Raw genomic sequence first — 22628 nt, forward strand, 5'->3', positions numbered from 1 at the left:
ATCTATCAAGTGTACACAAGTGACATGTATGGAAGGCTGCACAGAGAGGATGACATTTCTTTTACTCTGTACAGACTGTGCTTGCCAAGTCCCCACATGCTGAGTCAGATAGAAATTCTATCATGTCCCTGGAATGTTGAAGTCAGTGAAAACTGAATTCATTGATGCAAAAAAGCTTTCAGCATTTGCAGACAAGCTTTCCCAAAAGATCATTTTTCACAAGTCTTGAATCCTAATCAAAATAGCTAATCATGATGTAGACCTTCTTTTCATTGCTGACATCATTACTTTCATCCATCATAACAGTGAAAGGTCCTGATTTTGCAAGGTTCATGGCTTGACTGTGTCAGATGTGCTGACAGAACTTTGATGATGCACACAGCTTTTTGTTCTTCCACAGGGAAATTCTTTTCTGGTAGCTGAGTCTGAGAATGTTGTCTTGTCAAGCTTTGTGAAATGGTCAGCAAAGTGAATAGTAGCAACACTTCGGCATTTGTAACTTTTTCACTGAATGATTGTTGAGCTGGATTTTAAAAAGCATTTCTGTTTCACTGGAAAGGTAATGATACTACACCACTGACATATTTTGCAGCGACACTAGATGTTTCTTCAGGTTGTTGATTCCAGAACTGCCAGTGTAGATATTTTGTAGTATTGAACACGACACATTAGACACTTTTGTGTATGTGTGTGTTTTAACTGAAAATATTTCACCTCATTCTGGAAGAAATTTTGAGCTATACAGACAACAGCTTTTAGGACTTGGGGTCAAATTTTTCCCATGTATTACGAGGGTTTCCCTTTACTTATTATTTGTATTGCAGTAGTGCACAAGAGCCAATGAAGTTATTGGCCCCATTATGCTGTAAACTGTACAAGCACACAGCAAGACACAGTTCTTGCCTCACTTAGTTCATGATTTGAGGACTTCAATGGCTCAGAAACAGGTTTGATACAGAAGTGGGTGGGTGAGATTCTGTAGCCTGCGTTGTGCAGGAGGTCAGACTAGATGATCATAATGGTCCCTTCTGACCATAAAGTCTATTAATATGAATATATTTTTCAAAGAATGTTTAAAATATATATTATAAATAGAGCTGTCCATTGCAGTTAACGCAGACGATTAATTCAAAAAAATGAATCATGATTAATTGCACTGTTAAACAATAGAATACCAATTGAAATGTATTAAATATTTTTGGATGGTTTTCTGCATTTTCACATATATTGATTTCTGTTACAACACAGAATACAAAGTATACAGTGCTCACTTTATATTATTTTTATTACAAATATTTGCACTGTAAAAATTATAAATAAAAGAAATAGTATTTTTCAATTCACCTCATACCAGTACTGTAGTGCAATCTCTTTATCAGAAAAGTGTAACTTACAAATGTAGATTTTTTTTTTACATAACTGCACTCAAAAACAAAAAAAGTAAAACTTTAGAGCCTACAAGTCCACTCAATCTTACTACTTGTTCAGTCAGTCGTTAAGACAAACAAGTTTGTTTACATTTACGAAAGATACGGCTGCCTGCTTGTTATTTGCAAGGTCACCTGAAAGTGAGAACAGGCATTCGCATGGCACTTTTGTAGCCTGTATTGCAAGGTATTTACATGCCTGATAAGGCTAAACGTTCGTATGTACCTTCATGCTTCGTCCACCATTCCAGAGGACATGCTTCCGTGCTGATGATGCTCATTAAAAAAATGTGTTAATTAATTTGTGGCCTAATTTCTTGGAGGAGAATTATGTGTCTCCAGCTCTGTTTTACCCATATTCTGCCATATATTTCACATTATAGCAGTCTTGGATGATGACCCAGCACATGTTCGTTTTAAGAACAGTTTCACAGCAGATTTGACAAAACACAAAGGTACCAATGTGAGATTTCTAAAAATAGCTACGGCACTTGACCCAAGGTTTAAGAATCTGAAGCGCCGTCCAGAATCTGAGAGGGACGAGGTATGGAGCATGCTTTCAGAAGTCTTAAAAGAGCAACACTCAGATGTGGAAACCACAGAACCCGAGCCACCAAAAAAGGTGGCATCTGACACAGATGATGAAAATGAACATGCATCGGTCCGCTCTGCTTTGGATTATTATTGAGCAGAACCCATCATCATCATGGACGCATGTCCTCTGGAATGGTGGTTGAAACATGAAGGGACATATGAATCTTTAGTGCAGGGGTCGGCAACCTTTCAGAAGTGGGGTGCTGAGTCTTCATTTATTCACTCTCGTTTAAGGTTTTGCGTGTCAGTAATACATTTTAACGTTTTTAGAAGGTCTCTTTTTATAAGTCTATAATATATAACTAAACTATTGTGGTATATAAAGTAAATAAGGTTTTTAAGTAGGTTTCAGAGTAGCAGCCATGTTAGTCTGTATCTGCAAAAAGGAAGTCAGTGGTGTCTCGAAGATAGCTAGGAATGCTGGTAACGTAGAGCCTGAGAAGGAAGTCTACATAGCCTGGCTACATAGTCTACATAGCGTCAGGCCCTATGCTACCAGCACTCCTAGCTATCTTCGAGACACCACTGACTTCCTGAAGAAACTACAATCCATTAGTGATTTTCCTGAAAACACCATCCTAGCCACTATGGATGTAGAAGCCCTCTATACCAACATTCCACACAAAGATGGACTACGAGCCGTCAGGAACAGTATCCCCGATAATGTCACGGCAAACCTGGTGGCTGAACTTTGTAACTTTGTCCTCACCTATAACTATTTCACATTTGGGGACAATGCGTACCTTCAAGTCAGTGGCATTGCTATGGGTACCCACATGGCCCCACAGTATGCCAACATTTTTATGGCTGACTTAGAACAACGCTTCCTCAGCTCTCGTCCCCTAATACCTCTACTCTACTTGCGCTACATTGATGACATCTTCATCTCCTGGACCCATGGAAAAGAAGCCCTTGAGGAATTGCATCATGATTTCAACAATTTCCACCGCACCATCAACCTCAGCCTGGACCAGTTCACACAAGAGATCCACTTCCTGGACACTACAGTACTAATAAATGATGGCCACATAAACACCACCCTATACCGGAAACCTACTGATCACTATACTTACCTACATACAATCGCTCCAACCCCTCAGACAGAGACAAACACCTACAAGATCTCTATCAAGCGTTCTTACAACTACAGTAGCCACCTGCTGAAGTGAAGAAACAGATTGGCAGAGCCAGAAGAATACCCAGAAGTCACCTACTACAGGACAGGCCCAACAAAGAAAGTAACAGAACGCCACTAGCCATCACTTCAGCCCACAGCTAAAACCTCTCCAGCGCATCATCAAGGATCTACAACCTAGCCTGAAGGACGATCCATCACTCTCACAGATCTTGGGAGACAGGCCAGTCCACGCTTACAGACAGCCCCCAAACCTGAAGGAAATACTCACCAGCAACCATGCACCACACAACAAAAACCACTAACCCAGGAACCTATCCTTGCAACAAAGCCCATTGCCAACTCTGTCCACATATCTATTCAGGGGATACCATCATAGGACCTAATCACGTCAGCCACGCCATCAGGGGCTTATTCACCTGTACACCTGCAATGTAATATATGCCATCATGTGCCAGCAATGCCCCTCTGCCATGTACATTGGCCAAACCGGACAGTCTCTACATAAAAGAATAAATGGACACAAATCAGACCTCAAGAATTATAATATTCAAAAACCAGTTGGAGAACACTTCAATCTCCCTGGCCACTCGATTACAGACCTAAAAGTTGCAATATTACAACAAAAAAACTTCAAAACGAGACTCCAACGAGAGTCTGCTGAATTGGAATAAAATTGCAAATTGGACACCATCAAATTAGGCTTGAATAAAGACTGGGATTGGATGGCCCATTACACAAAGTAAAAGTATTTCCCCATGCTTCCCCTCCCCCCCCCACAGTTCCTCACATCTCCTTGTCAATTGCTGGAAATGGGATATTTTCATTACCACTACAAACAGTTCTTTTTCTCTCCTGTTGATAATAGCTCACCTTAACTGATCACTCTACTTATAGTGTGTATGGTAACACCCATAGTTTCATGTTCTCTGTGTATATATCTTCCTACTGTATTTTCCACTACATGCATCTGATGAAGTGGGCTGTAGCCCAAGAAAGCTTTATGCTCAAATAAATTTGTTAGTCTCTAAGGTGCCACAAGTACTCCTGTTCTTTTTAAGGTTTTTAAAACATTTAAGAAGCTTCATTTAAAATTAAATTAAAATGCAGAGCCCCCTGGACTGGTGGCCAGGACCCAGGCAGTGTGAGTGTCACTGAAAATCAGCTTGCGTGCTGCCTTCGGCACGCGTGCAATAGGTTGCCTACCCATTCTTTAGCACATCTGGCACACAAATACCTTGCAATGCCAGCTACAAAAGTGTCATGCGAACGCCTGTTCTCACTTTCAGGTGACATTGTAAACAAGAAGCAGGCAGCATTATCTCCTGCAAATTGTCACCAAAATTGTTTGTCTGAGTGATTGGCTGAACAAGAAGTAGGACTGAGTGGACTTGTAGGCTCTAAAGTTTTACATTGTTTTATTTTTGAATGCAGTTATTTTTTTGTACATAATTTTACATTTGTAAGTTCAACTTTGATGATAGAGATTGCACCACAGTACTTGTATTAGGTGAATTGAAAATACTATTTCTTTTGTTTTTTACAGTGCAAATATTTGTAATAAAAAATAAGTATAAAGTGAGCATTGTACACTTTGTATTCTGTGATGTAATTGAAATTAATATATTTGAAAATGTAGAAAACATCCACAAATATATAAATAAATGGTATTCTATTGTTGTTTACCAGCGTGATTAATCATGATTAATTTTTTTAATCGCTTGACAGCCCTAATCATAAGTGAGGCTGGGAGAATCTGCCCCAATTGTGATTAATCGAGATTATTTTTTTAATAGCTTGACAGCCCTAATTATAAATCTTATATGTTAAAAAAGTACCAGAATGTGATTGTTTAAAGGACTGAAGTATTAAAATTATTGGAGGTTTAGCTAGTAGAATGAAATTGTTATCCTAATTTGTGTCATGAGTAACTTGCAAGCATTAGAAAGCTAGTGAAGACATGCCCTAACTCCCACTTTTGGCTGAAGATTATCGGCTGTGCAGAGCAGCCAGCCACAAAACCGGCCCAACCTTTGTCATGTCTTTCCTTGATTTGCCTTTGCTCGCTTTCGCTATACCTTTTTTGTTTTTCTTCTTGGTTTCTGTCCTCTGTTTCCTTGTTTCTTGCTGTTTTTTTTCTTCTTTTGATATTCTGTCTCTTGCTCCCCCCCTTTTTTGTTTGGTGGTCTGAAAATAGCAGATTACCTACTGAGTTAGGACCCCCTATAAAACAAGTGCTTGGGGGTGCAGTGGGATATGGGTGTTTTGCTCAAATAGTATCTGTCCTGAAGAACCTAGCCCAATAAGTCCTGTGGCACCTTATAGACTAACAGATATATTGGAGCATGAGCTTTCGTGGGTGAATACCCACTTTGTCGGCTGTCCGACGAAGTGGGTATTCACCCATGAAAGCTCATGCTCCAATACCTCTGTTAGTCTACAAGGTGCCACAGGACTCTTTGCTGCTTTTACAGATCCAGACTAACACGGCTACCTCTCTGATACTAGCCCAATAAGCATTTCAAACCCAGATTTATCGAAATTAAAATACGATAAGTTTTACATCAGTCAGTGGCTCCATAGTTAATTCAAAAAGAAAAAAAAAAGCTTTCTTCTGGTGCTTTGTCACAAAGCCTGCTGATGAACATCAGTGACTTTTGTAGGTATGTAATTAAAAAAGTTATGCTTTTTCATTTTGTTTTTATAACACGTACACCACATTAAATAACATGTAGTGCAGCTTCCCCCTTCAGTACTTTTTCTTAAAAGCAGCATTGCCTGTGTTTTAAAAAATCCAGATTACAGTAGTTACATTAACCAGAATAATCCCTCTAACTCTCTCTCCTGAATGATCTCCTTCCATCTTTCCTTTTCAAGCCCAGTTCCAGAGATAACCTAGATTTCATTATTCTGTTTTTTCTCTTACTAAACTGGAAAGTAATACAAACCAATCTATGCTAATTTCAATTAACATATAAAGATATTTTGAAATTGTGTGTGTAATTATCTAATGTATCCTCCCCCTCCTTCTGAATTTCTGGGATTCAGCTGAAGTGGAACACTGATCTGAGCTGCTAATGGTTTTGTAAATCCCAAAGCTGACTGGCTACCCATCTCTAGCTTTTATCTCATATAGCCAAGTAACCCTTGGTTCTTACAACAAGAGAAGAATTAACCTATTGTCTGAAGTAAGTCAGTATTTGGTGGGGGGAAAAAAGTTTGTGCCTGTCACCTGATGGCCTCTGAGATGTGAAATTCCAGAAAAGCAAAGGAAATGGAAGTGGTGATGGTAATCACGAAACTTTTGGTCCTGATTTAAAAATGAGAAACTCCTTTAAATCTGTTAGTGGGGATGACCTTGGCATTTTAGCATTTGTTCACTTCCAGTAGTGACACCTTCTTGGAAGGTATGGCAGAATCTTTAAGGACTTACTGATGATAGGTGACACTACATGCCAGCACAATGTGCCTATCAGTGCTACATCTCTGCTTTGCTGATGCAGCATCTACTTGGGAGTCTAGAGGTGAAGAGGGGTGTGTGTGTGTGTTTTTCATATTCTTTAGGGGAACTAATCTTAGAACTGAACACTTAACTGAGATGAATGGGGGATGTTTACCCCTCTTGAGCTACATTATTAATAAATGCACAAGACAGTAATGCACTGATTTATAGAATGAAGGATTTATTAGCAACCGAAACAAAAATCTAAATTTTAAAGACTGATACTCTGCAGAATTTCAAGATTGTTCAGACCTGTGGAATTCTGCACCTGCCCATGTTATGCTTCTTGGTGAAGTCTTCAGTTGTGAGTCTAAAATATGCTGTTGAACTCCTGTTTAGTAATCTGTTTTCAGGGGCAGAGGAGATGGTGGGATTTTTGGTGTTGGTGTCCTCTATTTGTATACCTGCATTCACTGTTAAGAAAAAAGGGATCCAAGAGCTGTTATGGTAGTCTACAGGGGCAGCTCCAGGCACCAGCACAGCAAGCGCATGCCTGGGGTGGCAAGCCGCGGGGGGCAGCTTGCCTGTCGCTGTGAGGGCGGCAGGCAGGCGGCTTTCGTCAGTGCGCCTGCAGGAGGCCCGCCGGTCCCGCGACTTCAGGTGGGGATGCCGATGGCACGGCACCGTTGGACTTCCCGCAGGCGCGCTGCTGAATCCGTGTGACCAGCGGACCGCCTGCAGGCGTGTCGCCGCCCCTGGTAGTCTATCATGCAAGGCTCTTTTGTTCCGTGCTGAGCTGAATTCATTTACATCTGCTAAATTGCACTTAACATCTTACCATACCCACGTTCCTCTTCATCATCCATACTAATTTCTCCTTCACAGTTTACTATTCTCTGTTGCCCTTCATATCATACTGTAGTTTTCTTGTATTATATTAACAGTTCAAGAGAGACCATTATCTTCAGTAGCCTGGGCCAGTCTTTTGTCTACCTACTAAAAAGTCCCTTGTGGTTTCCAGATGCCGGCAAAAGATGAACTGGGAGATACAGTTTTAATAACCTATTATGGAACTCTTCTCTTGTAAACTATCATAAAGTGGTTGGCTTTTATTGTTGTTGTTTCTGGCATCACAGCAGCAATTTCCTGGCTCACTCTTCTATGTTAAACTGTAACTTTTAATAACTTATCTCAAATTACTTCTTAGGCTAAAATTTCTGAAATGTTGGGTCAGCCCAAAAGAGTGGGGTTTTTTGTTTTGTTTGTTTAGTTATTCAGTTGTTTGATTTTTTTTTTTAAAGTTGTGTGTTTGGCAGTGGTAGCTTTCCCTTCTCTCCCTCAAACAAGTCCCAAGAGCAGGCTATACAGCAGTTGGGAGATGCAGTTCCCAGCTTGGGTAGAGATACTCGAGCTAGCCCCTAAAAGTAGCCACATGGCTGTGGTGGCATGGGGAACAGCTTGGAACTAATCACCTGAGTGCAATCCTGCCCTGATCCCCAGGTATGTATTTAGGTGGCTAGCCTGAGCTGCCACCTATGCCACTGAGGTTACACTGCTATTTTTAGGCAATAGCAAGCACAGCTAGTGCATATACATCTACCCAAGCTGGGACTCTCACTTCCTAGCTGCTTTGTAGATGTACCCTACATGGCTTACTTTGAAAACCTCAGATCTGGCATGTAAGTAATCCAGAATGAGGGTTAACTAATTGTTTATTAATTTAATTATTCTCCTTTTTTCATAATTATCAATAATGTCAACAAGTCTGGTTTTGCTTGGATGACTTATTTATGGTCTAAGAAATGTTTGTGAGTTCTCATATTTTATGGGACAAGGGCATTGAAATGTTAACCAAAATGTCCTTTATACCAAGTGTTGAATAGACACTAGAGTTACCGATGTTAACAAAAAATGTTTTAAACTGTCTGGCTAATAATTACTCTTCTCAGTTGCTCAGTTTTTAATCTTTCATAACTTCACTAGTTCTCCTGTCACCATAATCTTCCAAGGTATACAAGTCCTGAATTACTAATGTGAAAACCAAGAACATAACTTTAAAAAAAACAGATTATTTATAAAAGCAGCAAAGAATCCTGTGGCACCTTATAGACTAACAGGCGTTTTGCAGCATGAGCTTTCGTGGGTGAATACCCACTTCGTGGGATGCAAGTAGATTATTTATACATAATTAACAAACAATAAAGAGCATAAACCCAATTGTTTAGAAAAACAAATCCTTTTCAGGTCATTGTATGCATCCTTGACTTGAGCAAACCTCAATCATGAAAAGAAAATTGCTGACCTCACAACTTTCGGAAACTACAGTTTTTCCGGGGTTCTACAGTGTCTAACTTTTTATTTAATATAGATGATGCAGCGGTCAGTGTAAACCAGTTAACCCAGGTTTTCACAAAAAAACATGAAACCAAAACAAAAAACATCAAGCCAAATGATAGCAGCAACAAAGGTGGGAAACAACCTCATCCTATCTTTCTATTCAACTTCAAAGCTTAACTAGGACTATTTAAATGGTAATATTAAGCACAGGAAATTTCTTTTTTTCATTCTGTACTTTAGGGAGAAAACAAGGAAATCAAATGTGGGGTTTTTTGTTGTTTTTTAAAGCCTGTTTGTGCAACTTTAAGGTTGCACAGTTAATTATAAAATCAGGAAATGCAAAAATGAAGATTCTAACCACCCTGTTAACTGCATAAGTTCTGCAATTAAATCAGTTATTTGCATAGCCTTCTAACTGCAGAACCCCATTGAAATTAATGGGACTCTAGCACAGATCACAGTACCTATACTAAGAATCTGAATATAAAATCAGGGTTAAAGTCTGTTTCTTAACATGCATTGTAATTCTTGTTTGTTTTTCTTATTAAATATGTGGCTTAAGTATAGCTGAGCCTGCAATGCAATATTTAGATTCTCAGTATTGCCAACCCCTAAAAAAAATTCATGAGTCACCAGATTTTTTTAAAAAAGATTAAATAATATTTTTGGTCTGTCTTAAAATTAACTCTCCTTTCCCACTTCTAAAATGTGTGGAAGTTCAATTATTTCACTTTCTGACTCCTTGTGACTTTTAACAGTGCAGTGTTATCTTGCATTAATGAATTTTTTTGCATTTAACAGTATATGTACTTTATACTTCATATTAGTGAGACCTAAAATAAATAGCAAGACATCCTTTAAATGAGGAGCCATAACAAAAATGCAGGTTGCGGGGAAACTTGTTACAGGGATGCATATTATTGCATGACTGATTTATAAATAATGACTGCTTTTCCCATTTAAATGTGTATGTGTAATAGTCATTTTGAGGGAAAACCGTATTTAATCTGAAAAGGCTTTCTTTGCCTCTTACTAATATTTTCATTGCATAAACATGTTGGCATTGTGTAACTTCCTCAAGTGCATGCCAGATCACATATTCATTGTTGAGTTTCAATAGTCTCCACTTGCTCTAAAATCTGCCTACTGAAGGCACTGTTTTAATCTGTGCGTTGAATATTTGGACCAGAATCAATCTAGGCTCATGTAATTTTCCTTCACAATGATTAAGAAAAAGCAAGGTTGAGCATTATTCTTGTTGCTAAGCTTGTTCAAGGGAGATTCTTAAATGTAGTTTACTGTGTGTTTTAAATTATCATTTCATCAGTGTTTTGTTTTAGGGACTAAGGATGTGGTCAGCTTTGACATTAAAAAGACACTTTTAAAGTTCAATATATTTAATATTTAATGTTTTTATTTGATTACTGATGACAGTCCCTTGGAGTTTCAAACAGAAGTATTCCATACCACCTGCTAGCCTTTCTTCTTCCATTGTGTTCATGTGTATCTCTCAATTGTCTATTTTTTAAAAAAGAGAAATATTTTCTATTGTAGACCAAAATTTATCAATATTGTTGGGACTACTTAGTTAAATGAGCAGAATTTTGGATCCTGTTACCTCACTTTTATTAGTACTCTGATGCAAAAAGCTTACCTTAGTTTAAAAGTGAAGGTTGCGAAAATAATCTAACCTTATATCATATTTTATTTAAAATATATTTTAAAGTATGAAAATAACATGGCAAATTAAGATAACTTAAAATTTTCTGTTACCCTTACAGTTCACACAATACTTATGTAAAATTTCACCTTACCCATTTCCATACAACTTTTACTCTGACCTTTAAACCATATTATAGCACTCCTGAGGGCATTCTGCACCAAAAAATTAAAAATTCTGCACACAATATTTTAAAATTCTGCAAGTTTTATTTGTCAATAAATAAATGCAGAGGCTTCAGCATAGCAGTGAGGAGCATAGGCCACTGGCTGTATGAAGATGGGAGATCACCCTGTAGCCTCCCCACCCCTGGGGCACGGACTCAGTGGTGAGGCTGCAACTGACCCTGACACAGCACAAGGCCTGGGCCTGCCCCAGAAACACCCTGGGGCTCTGCACCAGGTGTGGGGCAGGCACGCTATACCAGGCAGGATCCAAGTGTGGAGGGGCTCATTGTGGGGGGGAACCAGGTGTGGGGTGAGAGGATTCTGTGTGGGACAATCTGGATGCAGGTAGCTTAGTGAGGAGTCTCAGTGTGAGGGGATCTGGATGCACAGAGGTTTGTTGGAGGGGTTCCATGTGCAGGGGCAATGGGACTCTGCGGGGGCTTCCAGGTGAAAGTGGTTGGGGCTCAATGGAGGGGTCTGGGTGTGGGGGTCTCAGCAAGGGGGGGCTGGGTGCTGGGAGGGGGGGTTGGTGGGGCGGGGGTCTGGTGCAGCTAGTTGGGGGGCTGGATGTGGGGGCTCAGGCTCATCAGGGTGGGGGTTTGAGTGCAGGGAGCTCAGGTGGGAGGTGCTCTAGGTGCAGGGGTGGGGGTCTAGAGGCAGGGGATCTGGGTGCAGGGGGCCTCCAGATGAAGGAGTTGAGGTTCAATGGGATGGGGTTTGGGTATGGAGGGCTAGGAGGTTCTGGGTGAGGGTCAGGCTTTGTAGGGGTGTCTGGGTATGGGAGATCCAGATGCATGGGAGTTGGGCAGATGAGGGAGCAGCTCCCCATACAGTGACCCCTTCCACTGCAGCTGAGGAGCGATGGGGGAAGGAAGCAGGGGAGGATGCTGAGCTTCCTGCAGCTGGGGGAGGTTTCTAGAGGTGGGTCTGACAGAGCCGCAGTCACTCCTTAACAGAGGAAGAGGAAGTCCTGTCCTCTCCTGCCTCCAGCCCATCTGGGACTAGCAGCTGATCCCAGCTCAGGGCAGGAGCCACTGGCTGGGGTGTTCCCAGCCCTGTGGTGATTTCTCTCTGCTGGCTGCTCCAGGTGCCTGAAACAATGTACCTGTGCAGCTAGGGAGTGGGGTGTGACTGCTCTTGTAGCTTCCCTTTACTTCCTTGTCAGTCATTTTTCTGTGGGGAAGCAAAGAAATCAGTGGGGGATGTGAATTCTGCACATGTGCAGTGGCGCAGAATTCCCCCAGGAATATTATAGACTCTTTCAATATACATTGCTCATGTGTGGCTTTTATATAAAACTTGAGTAAGCTGGCTCCTTGATTGTTCTAGCCATGCACTTTTTTGACTTCCTCAAAAGAGCTGACATCCAATATTAAGTGTCACTGTTTTGGTGTGTAAAACTGTAGACATTGGCTTTTGATATATATTTTTCTTATCTGTCTGCTTCCATGGAGTAAAAAGAAACAGTAATGATCAATAATACTTGCAACTAAGTTCATTTTATCTTTCTTAAAAACTAGCTTGTGCACAAGAGTTTCCTCAGACTTGAGATCTCTTCATAAAGTTTTAGGAGTTAAAACAGTGGTATGCTTGTTCTTACAGCAAAGGTGATTGTGTGAATTCAATCCAATTTGGCCATTTTTGTATTATTGAGAATAGAAGTGTATGAGGGGTGTATTTCATTCTTTTAAAAAACATGTAGTGAATCTAAAACTTCAGACTTGACACATAAATATACTCAACAAGGAATGTGTGCTTTGTAAAGTGTGAAACAATTTGGTTACATTTTTTTGTCATTTTCTGCAGTTCATGACATAAACATAAGGCTGTGTGTCTTTGTTCTTCATGGCATGTACCAGCTACTCATGCCTTTGCTCTTATGGTTTATTTTGTAATCACAACCCTCAGTAAATATAGTCACCTTCCTTTGCATAAAAATCCTGGCTTTTATTGGTTATAGCAGTTGTGTGAACCATAATAAGCCAACCCATAAAAATTACAACTTTATCTAGAAGGGGTACCATCAAGATGAGACACCTTGAGAAGAGTAATATCAAGAGTGAACAGATGGACTCTGAAGGAAATAGCAGTTGCATTTGGAACCATAGGTGGTGGCTATTTCAGTTATTAACTGATGCATGTTGTCAGTGGAATTGTACAGGAGTTATAAAAGTATCAGCATAGGCAACAGGCAGACTGGCAAAATGGAAGGGTAAGAAGTTATAAAGGTAGGGCAAAACTGTCAGGAAGACATGTGTAGTATACCCTGAGATCTGATCTGCACTGAAAAGTTACACTGGCATAGCTGCTCTCGCAGAGGTGCGAAACATCCAAATCCCTGAGAGATGGAGGTAAGCCAATCTAATCCCTGGCATATGGCGCTAGGTCGATGGACGAACTCTTCTGTTGACCTAGCTACCGCGTCTTGGGGAAGTGGATCACTTACAGCGATAGGAGAAGTCCTCTTGTCACTGTAGTGAGTGTCTATACTGAAGCACTACAGCAGCATAGCTGCAGCTGTGCTGCTATAGCATTCTAAGTGTAAAAATAGCCAGATGCTTTCTTATAGTATAATATTTTGTCTCATTCAGATCACCTACCTAAAGAGTGACACACATCCTCCCTCTAGTTTCTGACCTTCAGAGTTCTTTCTCTTTTACCCTAATTGTAGTGCAAAGTAAACTTGTATTCTTTATTACTTGTCTCTACTCACCTCCTTGCTGAGAGAATTGTGGCAGAGATGCTGCAATAGCATATAATTTTCCTTTTGTGGGTCCTAATTGAATGGGCTGACCTTTCATGGTTACAGCTGGCTTTGCTGTCATGCATCTTCTGCAGCTGTGTGTACAACCCCTTTTGAGAATGAAGTCTGTATATTCAAAGGCACTGAAAAAGCAAGTGGATTTTATTGCCCTTTGGCTTTTATAGTTAAGAGCAAGGAAGGGAATTCTTTAGCACAGTACAAAGGGATATTAGCAGAAGTAATGGGATGAAATGGAAAATTTGGGCTGAATGTCCAATATTTATTCCCAATAATTTACATTTTATTAGGCCAAGGGATAATCTTCTAAAAGAAAATCTCCATTCCCTGGAGACATGGACAAAGCACCATAAAATGGACCATGTGGGAGAATCATATGCTAGCAGAGAGAATGGGTTAGACATAGATCTTTCCCATCTTTAATTTCTGTAGTAATATAGGTAAAATGCCTTTATGAAAAAAGCTGTCAACCGAGTCTCTGGGTGTGTTTTATGCCTGCTCAATTTTGCCATCATCTAAGAGTAGTACATGTACATTAGCTATATAGTATTCCAAATGCTAACATGCAACTACTTATAGCGTGTTCAGTATTTAGATTCCTTCCCCTTCTCCCCCCAAATCTGATTTCTAGTTATATTTCCTTGACTTGTGAGCATTTGGAATGCTAACCTAGTAATTGTAAATATGACTTTATATCTCCTGTTCCCCATCACAGGGAAATGCAGAGCTGCATTCATTCCTGTTCTGAGGCTACAATAATTTTCTTAAAGAAAAATGGGTAAATTGCATCACGTTTTTCCAATGAAATGTATAATACTGGGTTTTGCCACTGACATCCACCTCTGATATCTTTTTGCTCTTCTGGCAGCCCATAGACACTCTGGTGTATTGAAAGTATGGGTAATTATGGATGCGATATCACTTCTACCTGTGTAATCTACATGCCATTTCTAGTGTAAAGTCTAGCTAATGCAGATGATACATACTATATAGCTGTGCATCTCCATTGAGATGTACCTTATACAGTCTAGTAGTGGGGGTAAATCTTGATTTATTTTTGTATTAAAATGTTGATATTGCAAAGAGGTGAAATTTGACACGCTCAGTTGTACAGAACATGGTTTGGTTCCTCAAAGGAGACTAAGGCATCCAAATCCCATTGAAATTTAATATAAATTAGATACTTAATTCCATTATCCACCTCCTAAAATTCTCAGTTTACATTGTTTAAATAAATAATTGTTGTTGAAGCAAAAATGAAATGTAGCGAATATATAAGGGGTCTGCAAGTAGCAATAAGCTGAAATAGTTAAATTTCTTTACTTTTCATAAGCGATGTCAAAATATATATAACTAATCCTTTTTCAGTCATTTGGAATCTTAGCTTGTTTCAGTTCCTTCCCTGCCATCATTTCTTGTCTAAAAATGTTGAATTTCCTCTTTTTTTTTTTTAAATATATTTTTGGAATAATGTGAAAGCATGAGCTTTCAGCTAATTGCAGGAAGAAATGTATGTCTTAACTTCTTTAGAAAACATTTTCAAGAGTAATTTTTCAACATTTTCTATCTCACATAGTTGAATAGTTTCTTCAAAAAGGAAAATATAGACATGTGTCTCTTTAGAGGTGGGGGGCCATGTATTAAATGCCCTTGGCTAGGATTAACAATATATTGAGGGAAAACTCTGCAGCAACAAAATAGACCTGTGAACAACAAAACATATAGTCTCTGGAAAGAGAATAACAAATCCCAGTAATGAGAGACTGTTAATTAGATCTGCTCTCCTTTGTAGATGAAGAATGGACAACGATTTAGACTGACTTGATAACATGTTATTGCAGATATGTTTGGCATATTAAAGAGAGTGCCTAAGGAGTGTATAATGTTCTGTGGTCCTTACTCAAAGGATATGAATGTGAGTTCACACGATTAAGGACCTCAGGATTTGGCCTGCACACTTACACGTATACCCCGTCACCTAATCTTAACTTAGTCATGTTTACAGTAGTTAAATATGGTTGCTTCTCCTCTCTTAAGAATGTCATCTGGAGCATAGGATGCTTCTCAGGCAGTTTTGTGGTGGAGTCTGGATATCAAAAGAAGATGTATAAAACTGCTTCAGTGATCTTATTTGTTTTCAGTTTCTAATTCAAATAGCTTAACATTCCTAACCTGTAAAGTACAGAGATGATGCTTCATACCGTTGTGATGAGAGGAGTGTTGTACTACACTTGTAGTGAAGTAAATCATAGATACAAACTTACCGCTATAAGTTTACCACCATTAAAGGAAATCAGGAGTTTTTGTGGTGTTTTGTAGCTATTTAGGAAATCTTAAATAAGTTTACAAGTCAATCCATATAAATATTAGAAACAAGACAATAATTATTATAACGGTGAGCTTATTTATTTGTTCAGAGTAACATTATATAGTAATAATAATCAAATCTCACTATTTAACAGGGTGTTACCATACTATAGAATTAGTCTCATTACACCATTCAGAACATGGTTTTATTAAATGAGTGAAACTGCTGACTCTACTCATATTTATCAAACCAGGTGTATCTATAAAAAGGATCAACATTAAAAAAAATTAGAGAGATGTACTTTGTTTTTACAGATGAATGTACTTTGTTTGAAAAGTGAATTAATGGTAACCAAATATGTAAGTACAGTGTCTGTTTTTCAAGGTACATGACTGATATATTAATTTTTCATTAATAACAAATGCCCATACACCTCTACCCCATAATAACGCCACCCGATATAACACAAATTTGGATATAACGCGGTAAAGCAGCGCTCCAGGGGTGGGGTGGGGCTGCACACTCTGGCAGATCAAATCAAGTTCGATATAACGCGGTTTCGCTTATAACGCGGTAAGATTTTTTTGGCTCCCGAGGACAGCGTTATATCGAGGTGGAGGTGTATTTTTGGAACCATTCCTCAAGATTTGGAATATTTTTCTTTATCCACTAAGATTATCAGTAGTTTAGCGACTACCAGCAGATGAGATTAATTGTTCATTTCTTTGAGTATGATCATTTGTGCTAGGAATTCTCAGAAGGATTACCAAAGAATTATATGGTAATAAATATAAAAAAGTTGTGATATTTGTTATGAATTGGATCCCAATATTGTCTGAGTGGAAATATCCACCATATATGTATAAAATCTTCTCTCTGCACAGTTTCTGCAGTGCTTGCTCCTAGTCAGTCTGTGTATATTTTTTTTAACCTGACTTGTGTGAAGTGCCACTTAAAAAGTGTCTTAAAGAAATGTTGTTGTATCACACTGCAAATTGAGGTTGCTGGTCTTCTTTCCCCCCCCCCCCCCCGCCCCTCAGATCAAAGCCTATTGCTTTGGAGTAACTTATTGTCCAAATCCTTTTTACACCATGTCATACATGTACATTCTGTGTTAAGAAAGTTGGCTGCAAAGATTGATATAAATGTAGGGTTTTGTTTGTTTGTGTTTTGTTTGTTTGTTTTCTAATCAACCAGAAGCAATCTCTGCCATTAAAGTTAGCTTTCTATATACAACATTCTGAGAAAGTTGATAAACATAATGCTGACCTTGAAGATACTGGTACCATGATAGAGTGGGCTGGTTAAAATTAGTTATGATTTCTAAACAAGTTAGAAAAGTTTCTTTGACCAGCTGGCTAACTGTATGTGTTATATGGGTTTCCCAGTCTTCAAAACTCTGTTAGTGGTTTTGCTTAAAATCTGGATGATTTGCAATGGGTATTGTTATAAAGGGAAAATAATTTAAACTCTAGTTTTATCCCAGACCCACAAAATACCCTTTGTCAAAAATTGTATATAAATTTCTGGAGGGCTTTTTTTTTTTTTAAATGAATCCATAGTAACCTAGCAATATATATACCATCACAATTTTCTTGTTCAATATTGGCTGGCTTAGATCACCTGCAATTCACTACTGCTTTGAGCTGCCTGGCTTGATAGTATCATTTCCCCACTGTTTGGAACCTGTTCACTAGGTCTACACAAAGTATCTGACAAGATTGAAGTCAGTGGACTTGTGCCTGCTTATCCAGGACTGAATATGACCAAAAATGTTTGCCTTAACATTTGAGACTTGTTACTCTTTTGCAGACTTTTTGTTTTTTACATTTATCAGTGCAGTGTGAGGCTAGCAAATCAACGTCTACTCCAAAGTTCTTTGCGGGAATGTTAGCAGTATCTCTAGTCTTCAGCAAAATCAGTACTCAGTTGTATGTGCGTGCCTTCAGTTGAAGTTTTTGGCTCTGATAATAAGGTTTGGTTATGCAAACCAGTATGTTATAAGCAGGCTGTAGAGCCGGCTGATCTGGGTTGGGCATGAAACTATTGTCTGCCTTTATTTGTAATCTTGAAAAGAAGAAAATATTAATCTCTGAATGGGATTTTCAGAGTGCCTGCTCCAGCTCACTTTGTCCTATGCATCCAGCAGGGCAGTATGGATTTAACAGGGGTACCCTTACAGCTACTCCTCCCAACTACCAGAGGCTGTTGTGGTCTTGGTACTGATAGCAGGGAGTCTCTCTTCTCCTTTACATTTCTGCTCCCCATCCCAGTGCCCAGCCAGGGCAGGGGAAAGTATGCAGGAGGAAGCTGTAGCTGGCTGAGTTGGCATGGGGGGGCAGGGTCTCCAGCAAGATCAGGCTGAGGCAGCCATTTTGTCTTCCCGTCAGCCTTTGTCTCCTTAAGCTGTTGGTTCCCTTTGCAGTCCCTGTTGCCCTGGGGGACTTGTTAGGTTACTCCTCAGTTCAGTTTGGGTCTTTCGACCTCTGGATAATCTCTGTGCATGGAAACTGATTCTCCCTCTCTGCAGTGTGTCAGGGTGAGGCTAGTACAATGCAGCGCACTGTAGTGCTTTGTTAATAGTTGATATATATAGATGTTGTCTCTAGCACATGGCAAGATGGGGCTTGTTCTTGTTTGTTTTAAACAGTGGGATTGCAGGGCTATTCTCCTCTTGCCACCCCCTATATCTGTCTAGCCTCAAACGTTTGGCCTGAGATCCAGACTTCTGTGGGATATCTTAGGCCCTCAAGACTGCTGCCAACCCCTTATAAGGTAGGAGCAGACTGTAATGTTTAGCAATGATATGCCAGTTACCTTTTTCCAGATTTGAAGAAGAGCTCTGTGAAGCTTGAAAGATTGTGTCTTCCACCAACAGAAGTTAGTCCAATAAAATATATTACCTCACCCACCTTGTCTCTACCAAATTCAGATGACATTTAATGGTGCCACAGGAACAGATACTATGAGCATAAGTGCCAAGACTGTGAAGATAAAATTGAGTAGACTAGAGAATCAAAGCAGGCTACAAAGGAGAAATCCTTAAGTCACTGGGCCAGGGTTGTATTCTCCAATGTAGTCTGTTTTTTTTCTGCACACTTCATTTCCCCACTTTTCTGTTTCTCTTCCTTGTTCCCTGTTCGGTCTTCTTTCTGTTACTCATGCTCAGAGGAGCAGTTGTGACACCTATATAATGTAATTATGTACATTTTGTGAATTAAAATTATCCATGGATGTCTTTTGAAAGGCATTCTTTTATCTTTCTGCAGTCAGTATTAAATGTATAATGTTTTTGCCATGTTAAAAGGATGCAGTTAGGTTAAATTTGGCTCCACATTTAGATTTTATAAATGTAAAAATTAATAAAACCTGAAACCAATAAAATTGTTTCCATTGAATAAAAAGGTAAGTGGAAAGTTGTGCTGCTTTAACAAGTATCTCCATGTAATGTTTGCAACCCAAATGTATCTGTTGTGCCAGCCTATGAGAATTTGAAAGTGAAATTGACTAGAATTTGAACATTAGCTAAAGAAAACGTGATCTAGTCTATTTTCGTTATCCACGTTGTAAAAATGCAGAAAGTAAACAGCATGAATAGTGAAAATTCAGTTATGTTTTAATTCCTCCCCCTCTCCACCGTTTTATAATTTTAGGTCCTGATCCTACAATGAGATCCATGTGGATGGACACTTGTGCCCATAGGGAGCTGCACTGACTTCTCATTGTATGAGCAGAACCCTAAGATGTTAGTACCAAAGATAAAGATGTTTGAAAATATGGGGTGAAATCCTGGCCCAGTGACTTAAGTGGGGCAAGAATTTCACCCATGGTTTTTAACAGAAGTCTTCCCTTTAATGAGACTACATCAAAAATAAAATGATTGCTCTATGTGCTTTAGAATTGAGCACAGGTGAACCTTAGGTGTGTTTGACTGCAAACAAAATGAATTTAAACTGCAGTTGTGTAACATTTTTATTTAAATGACTGTTGTTGCATATCAGGTTCTTTGAGAGATTATCTGTATTTTCAGTTCATTGTAAATATTCCCTAAGATTGTTTTTGAGAATTTTAAAATATTTCACAAGGACTCCTCGTTGTTCTTGTTCTATTTAAATGTTTTATTTAGTTTTTATAAAATTATTTGATATGAGAGGATGATTCATTAACGATATTTTCTGTTGCAGCTTGTTAATCAGTGATGTCCCAGAACTGACCACATTCATCACAGTAAGTGTGCAACAGCAATTATCTTTCTTATAATGTTCTGAGAAACATGAATCATACAGAGAACTGGGATAATATTGTTTACAGTTTATCTACTTTAGAGCTGATGGTTGTATAATCATCTGAACATAGGGCTAAATTCTGCTCATAAGCCCCGCATCAGCAAGGTACTTGAACATATCAATAGGGCTAAAAGTCTAAAGGGCTTAAGGGTAGGCATGTGGTACTTTGCTGAACAGAGTCCTAAATGTTGAGTAACTCCATTACACTGAAACTGAAAGAATTTGGCTAAGATAATTTTCCATTATCATTCAAGCCTACAATAAAATCTGAACTGCACAGTAGAACTCACTGCAACTATTTCTCACGCCTCTTCCTTTGCATATAAAAATTATGGCCTCCTGTTATTTCCCAGCAAAGCTGTACACTGAAAGCTATTTTCAGATTTTGTATTATTATGGTTCACTTGCTGTATTTGCTGTTCACAAAATTCATTAAATCACATTGGGTCTCATAGTCAGTAGTATAAATTAGCAATATACTTTCATTATTATTTAATTCAAATGACTGACTGTATTTGTTTTTGCTAAAGACTTCTTATTTATTGAGCTAGAGGATGTGCCTAAAACTCAAGGGTCCAGTCTTGCTAATCATTACTTCTGTGACTTAGATCTAGATTTTTAAAGGTACTTAAGCATTACTGTGGTCAGAGTAGCAGTGCCCTAAGCCTTTGACTCCTAATTGCCCAAATTCTTTTTTGAAAATGAGACTTAGGCTCCTATATCAGCCAGGAGTTGCAGTGTTGAGCACAGCACTGCCTAAATACCTCTACAAATCTGGGCCTTAATAAGATGACCATATTTCCCTATGCTAAATATGGGACACCTGGTAAAATTACTCGTATTCAAGTGAGTTCAATGGCAATCAATCAGAACTATGCAGTACAAACATTCAAATTAACATGAGGTTGACTGAGCACCTGTTAAAAAGAATCCAACTACATAGTATTTCTTTTTATTTACCTTCTCATCTTTAAGGCTTTAGGGTTCACACTGGGAGGGGAGACACACACCCCCTTACCCTCCTCCCCACACATGGGGAGATGTGACATACACGTGGTGGGAGGGTGACCGACTGAACTGACCCTCTCCGCCCTCCATATCTGGCTGGGCCCCCAAGACAGACCTGTCTCTCCTGGTACCTGGTGCCGTGTCTTCCCGAGGCAAAACATGGGGAGGGGCATGCAGAGTCACATGCCCTGTTCCCCAGATTTCTGCCAGGATTCACACCAGAATATGGCCAGCAGCAGCCTTTCAGCACTTTGTGGGAGGGAAGGATGGGGGAGGGAGAGAGATGATGTAGTGATGACCTTCATCACCTGCATAATCCAGGCACCTCTGGCTACAGCATGGGCATGAAGGGGTTAAGCACTAAGGATGCATTGTGCACCAGGCCCCAGGGAAGCTGACTGCAGGGGCTTCAGTGACCCAGCCAGAGAGGTGGCTCAGCAGAGCAGGGTGCCCTGGGGGTGGACCTGGGGGGTGATGGGGCTGCTGTGGAGCCTGCAGGTTCGGAGTGTGAACAGGCTGGCAATCACTTTCCCACCCCCACCCCCCCACTCTAGAACTTAGCTGAGGGGTGGAGAGGATTCCGTGTGCTGGGCTTTGGCACATGTGGGGCTCAGCTCCTCTTGGCCACCGCCCTGGGCTGGAGGGTCTTGGGCTTTCCCAGGGTGCCAGCCCAGCCAGAGGCAGTGCGGAAAGGAAAGAGCCTGGTGGCCAGGCTGTTGGTGAGCTGAGCACTCCGATCGGGGGCCGGTTCTCCCCATAGCACTGGGAGGGGGATGCGCCCTGCCCAGGGGAATATGGTGGAGCAGCGGGGTTGCGGGGGGAGAGCAGGCAAAGCAGGGAGAGGGAGCACGTAAAGTGCCAATGGATGGGCAGCAGAGGTGACACATAACTGGCTGCCGCCTGGCACCTGCCTGTACTCACTAACCACTGCAGCTCGCAGCGCATAGCCAGCACTGGCTGGAAATGGGATGGGGGGCAGGGCGCTTCTGGCCAAGAGCCGGCACACAATTGGGGCTGCGCTAACGGACCAGCAGGGGGAGCAGCCTGCCTTGCATGCTGTATCATTGCCCCGCCACCAGCCCTGCACACCCACCTCCATCTTGGCCACTGGAACCCCCTCCCCACTCATCGATAGTGGGCGGGCAGCACATGAGCAGGGATCCGGCCAGCAGCAGGACCTGCCAGTACTGATGGGGTGGGGACAGAAAATACAGGACAATTTGCCCGTTTTTAAGAAAAAGTCGGGACACCTGCAGGAGGGCTTAAATACAGGACTGTCCCTTTAAAAACAGGACGTCTGGTCACCCTAGGCCTTAGTAGTCCTCACTAATGCAAGTAATTTCATTTACTTCAGTGGGAATACACACATTAGTAAGAACTACTCATATTGTTAACTTGGAGGATGTGGTTCTAACTTTTTACACATTTTTTAAAAATAGAGAC

General features: G+C 40.2%; 1 protein-coding gene across 31 annotated transcripts in view; it reads left to right on the forward strand.

Moving 5' to 3' along the window:
• BAZ2B (bromodomain adjacent to zinc finger domain 2B) overlaps positions 1 to 22628 on the forward strand; it is a 343490-nt gene that overhangs the window by 105068 nt on the left and 215794 nt on the right. For 28 of the 31 annotated variants that reach the window (XM_039493566.1, XM_039493561.1, XM_039493551.1 and 25 more), the window contains one exon: positions 20076 to 20118. The gene's annotated coding sequence lies outside the window, so the exon portion shown is untranslated. Of the gene's footprint in view, positions 1 to 13002; positions 13174 to 20075; positions 20119 to 22628 lie in introns of those variants that run through there. The other 3 variants (XM_039493567.1, XM_039493568.1, XM_039493563.1) reach the window with 1 other exon arrangement.

Source organism: Mauremys reevesii, linkage group 11 (genome assembly GCF_016161935.1).
Source record: "Mauremys reevesii isolate NIE-2019 linkage group 11, ASM1616193v1, whole genome shotgun sequence".
Classification (NCBI taxonomy): Eukaryota; Metazoa; Chordata; order Testudines; family Geoemydidae; genus Mauremys; species Mauremys reevesii.